Source organism: Notolepis coatsorum (assembly GCF_963971535.1).
Source record: "Notolepis coatsorum genome assembly, chromosome: 17".
Lineage (NCBI taxonomy): Eukaryota > Metazoa > Chordata > Actinopteri > Aulopiformes > Paralepididae > Notolepis > Notolepis coatsorum.
The window spans coordinates 80,461,348-80,471,731 of record NC_140181.1 but is presented as its reverse complement, the minus strand read 5'-3'; positions in this window follow the sequence as shown (position 1 = coordinate 80,471,731).

Genomic DNA, 10,384 nt, shown 5'->3' with positions numbered 1-10,384 from the left:
CATAAAAATGAAAAAAAATATTACATAAAAAAAATGTAAAATAAAAAAAGAATTATATAAATTATAAAAAATAAATATATATATATACAGCTACTGTTTTATATATACTGTTTTTTAGTAATAACTATAAAGTAATGGTATTTATTCAACTTTGTGATTGTATAGATTAGTATTAGTATCAGTAATTGAAAACTATCTCAATGAGTTCACCCACGGAAATGTTGTTGGCACATTAGTTCCACACGGACATTATTCGTTGCTGCACTTGCTTCCACAAAGCTCCGTTTAAGTAGCAGAGGATCTGTTGTGATTTTTGCACAATAAATATTCAACATTCTCTTTTGAGACTCCGCCTCAGACTCTTATCATTTGGCACTAAAAGCTAAACATTGTCACCGATATGGCTGTCCGCAACATGTCATTAATTGTGTACGCGAGGTGGTCGATCACTGACGACGTTAACATGAGCTAGGTTAGCTAGCATGAGCTACCGGTAGATGGAAAGACTAACTTTACTGATGAAAATGTGATTTACGTTGGAATACTCCTTTGCCAACTTGCTGTACTTTGCTTGCAGGTCTGCAGCCATTATTGCTGGATTATGAATAGCCCAAACTTTAGCCAAGGTAACGTTAAAGCTAAACCTTTAACGCTAGTTAACGCTAGCTTTCGATTAGCTGTTCAATGCTAATAACACCACCAAGCGAATGCATCAGAGCTCCCCGTCAACACCGCTCTGTCAGGAGGATGGCATTTAAAGGAAAACTCCAACATTTTGGGAAATTAGCTTATTTAACATCTTCCCTGGAGTTAGACAAGAAGATACATACCTTTTTTGTCTCTGTGCGTGCATTTAGCTTAGGGAACAGTCGCTCCGTTAGCATAGCTTAGCTTCATCACTGGAAGTGAGGCGGGGCCGGAGCCTTACAGTGTATAGTTTGATTGATTGATTGAAAAGTTTATTAACAGATTGTAGAATACACCCCAAATACAACTCCAAAACGTTCATGTAAACATGTTTTGACCTGTGTATTCACCACGTGGAGAAATAAAAAATAATTGAATTAGACAATTATGTTTTATAAGCAAATATACTCGGAACAATTTTTTTGCCCAACCACTCCTCTCTGAGCGCAGCCAGTGATTTCAACGTGGCGTTGTGATTATTGACATTCTCATTCATTCAAAGAGTCCGAACAGATTGAAGTTTATGGATACCATGACTTGAAATCCTCTTACCTTGACGATTAAAAGCCTCCCCTATTTAGAAAACAGTAATCCAATGGCTGGTATTGTTATACCGGACGCTCTGAGCTAACCGGAGCTAACACAGATCAGGATGGTAAATAAAGCATATATAATGACTTCCTTTCTGGGGTTGTCAAAATAAAAGTGCAACGTTTATACGAACCTAAACTAACGTTACAACTAACCTAAAGTTAGTTTAGGTTTGTGTTAACGTTAGATAATGTACAAAATAAACGTTTTCCGCTGCTATAAACGTTGCACTTTTATTTTGACAACCCCAGAAAGGAAGTCATTATATATGCTTTATTTACCATCCTGATCTGTGTTAGCTCCGGTTAGCTCAGAGCGTCCGGTATAACAATACCAGCCATTGGATTACTGTTTTCTAAATTGGGGAGGCTTTTAATCGTCAAGGTAAGAGGATTTCAAGTCATGGTATCCATAAACTTCAATCGGTTCGCACTCTTTGAATGAATGAGAATGTCAACAATCACGACGACACGTTGAAATCACTGGCTGCGCTCAGAGAGGAGTGGTTGGGCAAAAAAATTGTTCCGAGTATATTTGCTTATAAAACGTAATTGTCTAATTCAATTATTTTTTATTTCTCCACGTGGTGAATACACAGGTCACAACATGTTTACATGAACGTTTGAGTTGTATTTGGAGTGTATTCTGCAATCTGTTAATAAACTTTTCAATCAATCAATCAAACTATACACTGTAAGGCTCCGGCCCCGCCTCACTTCCAGTGATGAAGCTAAGCTATGCTAACGGAGCGACTGTTCCCTAAGCTAAATGCACGCACAGAGACAAAAAAGGTATGTATCTTCTTGTCTAACTCCAGGGAAGATGTTAAATAAGCAAATTTCCCAAAATTTTGGAGTTTTCCTTTAAGAAAGTATCTGCTCTTAAAATGACAAACAGCATTGACACTTTAATTCACGGTCGGTTAAAAACACGTTTGTTTTATAATGCTCACTCAGCAGACCGCAGTGTTGTTGATAAATTACGTCATATGGTATCGGAGCGCAGAATTAGAGGGTACTCGCCGATACCGATACCAGCATTTTAGGCAGTATCGGCGGCATTTCCGATACTGGTATCGGTATCGGAACAACTCTAGTTAAAACCTCCACCACGGAGACAAGATGCCCAGCTATCTGCCGCGTCGGACGACAGCGCCCAGTGCAGCCTCCCGTACGCGAGGGATGCGAGTGACGTGGAAGAAGGTATGCAAGGGGAGTTGCTTGCCTTGTTCCCCGAGCTCATGGCGGCCGCCGCAGCCGCTAATGGCATGGCGTTGCCGCAGCCACTGCCGGCACCTGTTCCCGATGACATGATAGATCATCTCTGGCAACGTCGTCCTGTGAGAGAGACAGGCGTTGTCTGCCTATTCTTCCCAGCAATGGAGGCTTACGTGGCGCGGGGACAGGTAATATCCTGCATCGTTGGCCTTACCCCTGCCAGTGCCAGTCACGTGGGTGGTGGGTTTGGTCCAGGGGCTAAGGGACGGGGTGCCTCGACTTGATAGCCCGATGGCAGCCATCCTTTGCCCCGAGATGGTGTGGGAGCCATTAAGAAAGCCAGTTCCCCAGGGGAAGTCGGCTAGGCAGTTGGCGGTGTGGAGTGACCAGGTGTACATCGCCTCAACACAGAGCCTGGCTGCAACCTCCAACATTGCGCAGCTGGCACGCTACATGTTGGGGCTGATGGCGGGCGGGACGGTACTAGATGACCATCAACGGTACCCCCACGCCCATCTGACTCAGCTGCAGGCGATAGCCGCCGGGAAGGAGCGCACCCTGGCCACTCTCATCCAGCGCCACCTTTGGCTGGAGCAGGCGCAGGTGCCGGACCAGAGGAGGATTCCACTGCTCACGGCCCCCCTCTCCGATGCTGAACTTTTCGGGTCGGCCATGCAGCAGATGACGGCAGCCTGCAGGGAGATGGAGGCGGAGCGCTCCATGCTCCAGCCCCATTTTCCCCGACCCGATGCCACCGGTGATGTGAGGAGGAGGCACCGTTTAAGTAGCAGAGGATCTGTTGTGATTTTTGCACAATAAATATTCAACATTCTCTTTTGAGACTCCGCCTCAGACTCTTATCATTTGGCACTAAAAGCTAAACATTGTCACCGATATGGCTGTCCGCAACATGTCATTAATTGTGTACGCGAGGTGGTCGATCACTGACGACGTTAACATGAGCTAGGTTAGCTAGCATGAGCTACCGGTAGATGGAAAGACTAACTTTACTGATGAAAATGTGATTTACGTTGGAATACTCCTTTGCCAACTTGCTGTACTTTGCTTGCAGGTCTGCAGCCATTATTGCTGGATTATGAATAGCCCAAACTTTAGCCAAGGTAACGTTAAAGCTAAACCTTTAACGCTAGTTAACGCTAGCTTTCGATTAGCTGTTCAATGCTAATAACACCACCAAGCGAATGCATCAGAGCTCCCCGTCAACACCGCTCTGTCAGGAGGATGGCATTTAAAGGAAAACTCCAACATTTTGGGAAATTAGCTTATTTAACATCTTCCCTGGAGTTAGACAAGAAGATACATACCTTTTTTGTCTCTGTGCGTGCATTTAGCTTAGGGAACAGTCGCTCCGTTAGCATAGCTTAGCTTCATCACTGGAAGTGAGGCGGGGCCGGAGCCTTACAGTGTATAGTTTGATTGATTGATTGAAAAGTTTATTAACAGATTGTAGAATACACCCCAAATACAACTCCAAAACGTTCATGTAAACATGTTTTGACCCGTGTATTCACCACGTGGAGAAATAAAAAATAATTGAATTAGACAATTATGTTTTATAAGCAAATATACTCGGAACAATTTTTTTGCCCAACCACTCCTCTCTGAGCGCAGCCAGTGATTTCAACGTGGCGTTGTGATTATTGACATTCTCATTCATTCAAAGAGTCCGAACAGATTGAAGTTTATGGATACCATGACTTGAAATCCTCTTACCTTGACGATTAAAAGCCTCCCCTATTTAGAAAACAGTAATCCAATGGCTGGTATTGTTATACCGGACGCTCTGAGCTAACCGGAGCTAACACAGATCAGGATGGTAAATAAAGCATATATAATGACTTCCTTTCTGGGGTTGTCAAAATAAAAGTGCAACGTTTATACGAACCTAAACTAACGTTACAACTAACCTAAAGTTAGTTTAGGTTTGTGTTAACGTTAGATAATGTACAAAATAAACGTTTTCCGCTGCTATAAACGTCGCACTTTTATTTTGACAACCCCAGAAAGGAAGTCATTATATATGCTTTATTTACCATCCTGATCTGTGTTAGCTCCGGTTAGCTCAGAGCGTCCGGTATAACAATACCAGCCATTGGATTACTGTTTTCTAAATTGGGGAGGCTTTTAATCGTCAAGGTAAGAGGATTTCAAGTCATGGTATCCATAAACTTCAATCGGTTCGCACTCTTTGAATGAATGAGAATGTCAACAATCACGACGACACGTTGAAATCACTGGCTGCGCTCAGAGAGGAGTGGTTGGGCAAAAAAATAGTTCCGAGTATATTTGCTTATAAAACGTAATTGTCTAATTCAATTATTTTTTATTTCTCCACGTGGTGAATACACAGGTCACAACATGTTTACATGAACGTTTGAGTTGTATTTGGAGTGTATTCTGCAATCTGTTAATAAACTTTTCAATCAATCAATCAAACTATACACTGTAAGGCTCCGGCCCCGCCTCACTTCCAGTGATGAAGCTAAGCTATGCTAACGGAGCGACTGTTCCCTAAGCTAAATGCACGCACAGAGACAAAAAAGGTATGTATCTTCTTGTCTAACTCCAGGGAAGATGTTAAATAAGCAAATTTCCCAAAATGTTGGAGTTTTCCTTTAAGAAAGTATCTGCTCTTAAAATGACAAACAGCATTGACACTTTAATTCACGGTCGGTTAAAAACACGTTTGTTTTATAATGCTCACTCAGCAGACCGCAGTGTTGTTGATAAATTACGTCATATGGTATCGGAGCGCAGAATTAGAGGGTACTCGCCGATACCGATACCAGCATTTTAGGCAGTATCGGCGGCATTTCCGATACTGGTATCGGTATCGGAACAACTCTAGTTAAAACCTCCACCACGGAGACAAGATGCCCAGCTATCTGCCGCGTCGGACGACAGCGCCCAGTGCAGCCTCCCGTACGCGAGGGATGCGAGTGACGTGGAAGAAGGTATGCAAGGGGAGTTGCTTGCCTTGTTCCCCGAGCTCATGGCGGCCGCCACAGCCGCTAATGGCATGGCGTTGCCGCAGCCACTGCCGGCACCTGTTCCCGATGACATGATAGATCATCTCTGGCAACGTCGTCCTGTGAGAGAGACAGGCGTTGTCTGCCTATTCTTCCCAGCAATGGAGGCTTACGTGGCGCGGGGACAGGTAATATCCTGCATCGTTGGCCTTACCCCTGCCAGTGCCAGTCACGTGGGTGGTGGGTTTGGTCCAGGGGCTAAGGGACGGGGTGCCTCGACTTGATAGCCCGATGGCAGCCATCCTTTGCCCCGAGATGGTGTGGGAGCCATTAAGAAAGCCAGTTCCCCAGGGGAAGTCGGCTAGGCAGTTGGCGGTGTGGAGTGACCAGGTGTACATCGCCTCAACACAGAGCCTGGCTGCAACCTCCAACATTGCGCAGCTGGCACGCTACATGTTGGGGCTGATGGCGGGCGGGACGGTACTAGATGACCATCAACGGTACCCCCACGCCCATCTGACTCAGCTGCAGGCGATAGCCGCCGGGAAGGAGCGCACCCTGGCCACTCTCATCCAGCGCCACCTTTGGCTGGAGCAGGCGCAGGTGCCGGACCAGAGGAGGATTCCACTGCTCACAGCCCCCCTCTCCGATGCTGAACTTTTCGGGTCGGCCATGCAGCAGATGACGGCAGCCTGCAGGGAGATGGAGGCGGAGCGCTCCATGCTCCAGCCCCATTTTCCCCGACCCGATGCCACCGGTGATGTGAGGAGGAGGCAACGCTGGCAGAGGCCTGCGGCCGTTGCCACCGTCACCGCAGCCGCTGCTGGGCCTTCCACAAAGAAGGCCAGGAGTGGAGGAAGTGCCACGACCGCTGCAGCCAGTCGTCCTGCGCCCAGAGGGAACGGTAGGGATCGACGTGACCAGAAGGCTCCTCAGCACCGTCCCTCCGGGCCTCTGGCTTAGGGAGTGGGGCAGTTTTCTCTGAAAATTGTTTTTTGGTCGCTATTATGTATGAGCTTAGCAAGGCCTGTGGCTAGCACTTGGTCGAGGATTTATGTCTTCTCTCGTCATAAAAGACGGCGTTCTTCTTGCAGTAGTAAGAGTGAACTTTTGCCTCTTTTATTGTCTGAAGGGGGTTGTGTGTGTTCATGTTACGTTTAGGTAAACGTGGCATTGAGTCCACAACTGGGTTGAGTGTTAGCCTGCAGAAGTGGTTACATATAGCTATTGTACCGAGGTCCTTGGACCCTCTCTTTAACATCTGTTGTTTTTTCTTTACTTTAGGGTAAAGGTATTGTAGAAGCCAAAACTGACATTATTAGAGGTTGTATTGCCATATGTTATATTTTATGTATTTGTTTGGATTTATGTATTTATGTTGAGTTCTGCCTGTATACATTGTGCTTGCCAGCCTGCCAAATTGGGTTTGTGGCATCAGTTCCCGTTGCTCACCAGTAGGTGACATACTTAGCTACTTAATGGGTAACGGGACTGATGACAGCAGGGCCCCGTTCCATGTACGTGGTTCAACTAAGTCGATCAAGATGTCATTATCCAGCTTCAGTTAACCCGATGTTCAAAGCCGGGATTTTCCTGTTTCACAAAGGAGGATTCAGTCTCGTTAACTCAAGCCAGACTTGAGAGTCAGGCTCAAGTCAGGCTAGATGCGCGCTCCCGTTTTAGGTGGAAAGCCAGCACGTATCGATGGCAGAGACCCTGATTCTCAACGGCATTGATTGATTAATTGATTTAAGACTTTATTGACAGATTGCAATAGGCTCAATCGCCTCGCCGACAAGTTAAATGCGTTATCTATAGGCTAATTCTAAGTCCCTCATTACCTCAATCAATCAGATTATATTTCTTTAAACTTGCCTGCTGGATTGAATAATCAAATGAGATCTTGCTAGCGAAAATTATTAGTTAACTGTTATACAGAATTACGATACGGCTCTCTTACCCATTGATTGATGTATAGTCAATCTTTTACTTATCTTCTCTGTGGTGTAACGGGTTCTTCTTTTGACTTTCACACGGACGACCGGGGTTCAAGGCCCTAGTCTTTTCCTTCTTTTTGCAATATAGGAATAATTCAATTTGGTGCACGTTGAGAGCTATATAAAGAATGACATCCTCAATGCATGTAGATTTATAATATTTTAACTTAAAACCAGGCTACTTTGGCGTATAATCATTAATATTATATTCAAAAAAATCATATTGGAAACACGGGGATTTGAACCCCGGTCGCTGAATTGGCAGGGATGAGCACTACCGCTGGGCCACTGGGCCAGATGGGATAAATTCATTGTTTATACATTAATGAACGAGAGACCCGTGTTTAGAATATCCGTTGTTTTGAATGAAGTTTATCTCTTTATCCTCATTCATTAATGTGACGTCAACGGCTCATTCAATTTCTCAAATCCGTCAAACAGCGCATCTCATCAGACATCTTAATCCCAGTTACAATTAAAATAACCACATCATGTGTACATCGCACGAGCGAGCGCCACCGTCGCCACGGTATATATAACGTGCATTATTTAGGACAAAGTGAATTTAATATCAGCATTTTGGGTCTATTTTACATTTCAAAAGCCCCCTCTGGAAGAATGGAGCACAAAAACGTAATTCAGAATGGTATAATGCAGATCGTAGACTGTGGGAATAGTTTCAGGAAACGGGCTGTCACTTCTTTGCGGGGGCGTGGCGATAGTTCAGGCTAACTTGAACTTGAACTCTGCTTTCGAGCAGGCTCAAACTTTTGGATATGTTGTCATGGTGATTTGGGAAATCCACGTTCATGAAATCGGAAAGTCAGGCTAACACAGTTATCCAGCTAAAGTTATCCGGCTAACTCGGTTATCCCGGTACATGGAACGGGGCCCAGGTGTGTTTGGTTACCGGCAGAGCCTAACCGTTTTTGACCGTCACGTCGACGCGGCACGTTATCATTGTTTGGTCAATCGTTTTGTTTGTAGTATAGGAATGTTATGTTGTGCAAGGTAGTACCGTTGGCGTTACTTCATATCACATGCAAATTGTGCATTGATTATTGTTTTGTGTAAATAAACCCAGTTGGGGGTATTATTGCAACGGACCTTGTGGACATTCTATTTTTGGATCAGACGAGTAGCCTTCACGAGCCACAGACGCGTCAACGTATGTTCTAGCCAGTTTCAGCCTCCTCAGGGCTTTATAGATTTATTGTTTTGTTTAATCAAGTTAGGCCCTTATAGGTATAAAAATGCGGGTGGCAAGTTTCGCACATGTATTGTATAAAAGCCAGTTTTTTACACAAACGAGTTTAGTCAAGTCATGTCAAGAGTTTTATTTGTCACGGCATACAAGTATACAATGAAATGCGGGTGGTCTTGCCCGCAACGATGTGCAATACAGAGGTACAACATATAATAGAATCCAATAAAAAACAACATTGTGCATAAACAGGTAACAAGCAGGTACCATGGTGGGACATCTCGGTATCTGTACATAGTTATTTACATAGCATGTAGGACATGCTAGATCCTTTGGTAGTGCAATACACTGTTACTGTTGCTATGCTATTTTTAAAGTGACCTTTCCTTTTGGCCATAAGTGTGGGCGTGTGCAGCATGAGTGTGTGCCTGCTCATGTTAAAGTGGCTGCTAGTGTGCGAGCATGCGTGTCGTGTGTGTGCTCATGTGTGCTTGTGTGTGGAAAGTTCAGTGCTCTGTGGCACTCAGTGTTCATTGTTCAGGGCTCTGATGGCCTGGGGGAAGAAGCTGAGCCGAAGCCTCTCTGTCCTAGTAGCTGGGGTTCGCAGGCGTCTGCCTGACCTCAGCAGCTGGAACAGACTGTTATTGGGGTGGTGGGGGTCTTTAATTATTCTGCAGGCTCTGGATTTGCACCTCTTGTTGTATAGAACCTGCAGGGGAGGTAGTGCAATACCGGTGGTACGCTCGGCTGAGCGCACCACTCTCTGTAGGGCCTTCTTGTCCTGTGCCGTGCTGTTTCCATACCAGGCAGTGATGTTTCCAGTCAAGATGCTCTCTACAGCTCCGGAGTAGAAGGACTGGAGTATCTTCCCCGATACTCTGAACTTCCTTAACTGTCTCAGGTGGTAGAGGCGCTGCTTCGCCTTTTTTACGACTGTGTCTATGTGTGTTGACCATGTCAGATCCTCTGAGATGTGGACCCCCAGGTACTTGAAGCTGCTCACCCTGTCCACTGTAGCCCCGTTTATCATCAGTGGTGTGTGTCCTGCTGTCCTCTCCTATAATCCACGATCAGCTCCTTGGTTTTACCAATGTTCAGGAGCAGGCTGTTGTCCTGGCACCAGCGTTCCAGTACCTCAACCTCCTCCCGGTAGGCCTTCTCTTCGTTGTCCGAGATCAGCCCCACCACCACCGTGTCGTCTGCAAACTTCACTATGGAGTTGGAGCTGAACTTGGCCACACAATCGTGTGTGTAGAGTGAGTACAGCAGGGGGCTCAGAACACAGCCCTGGGGGGACCCGATGCTCAGGGTGATGGTGTTGGAGGTCTGACCCCCCACCCTGACCGCCTGGGGTCTTTCACTCAGAAGGTCCAGTACCCAGGCGCTCAGGGCGGAGCTCAGACCCAGCTCGATCAGCTTGTCCACCAGTCTGGTGGGGACTATGGTGTTGAACGCTGAGCTGTAGTCAATGAACAACAGTCTCACATAGCCCCCCTTCTGGCGGTCAAGGTGAGAGAGGGTGCTGTGCAGTACCTGGGAGACCGCGTCGTCAGTGGACCTGTTTGTCCTGTATGCAAATTGCATAGGGTCCATATCACTGGGGAGGGAGGCACAAATGTGATCCTTGACCAGCCTCTCGAAACATTTCATGACCACAGAGGTGAGTGCCACCGGTCTGTAGTCATTGAGACATGTTGG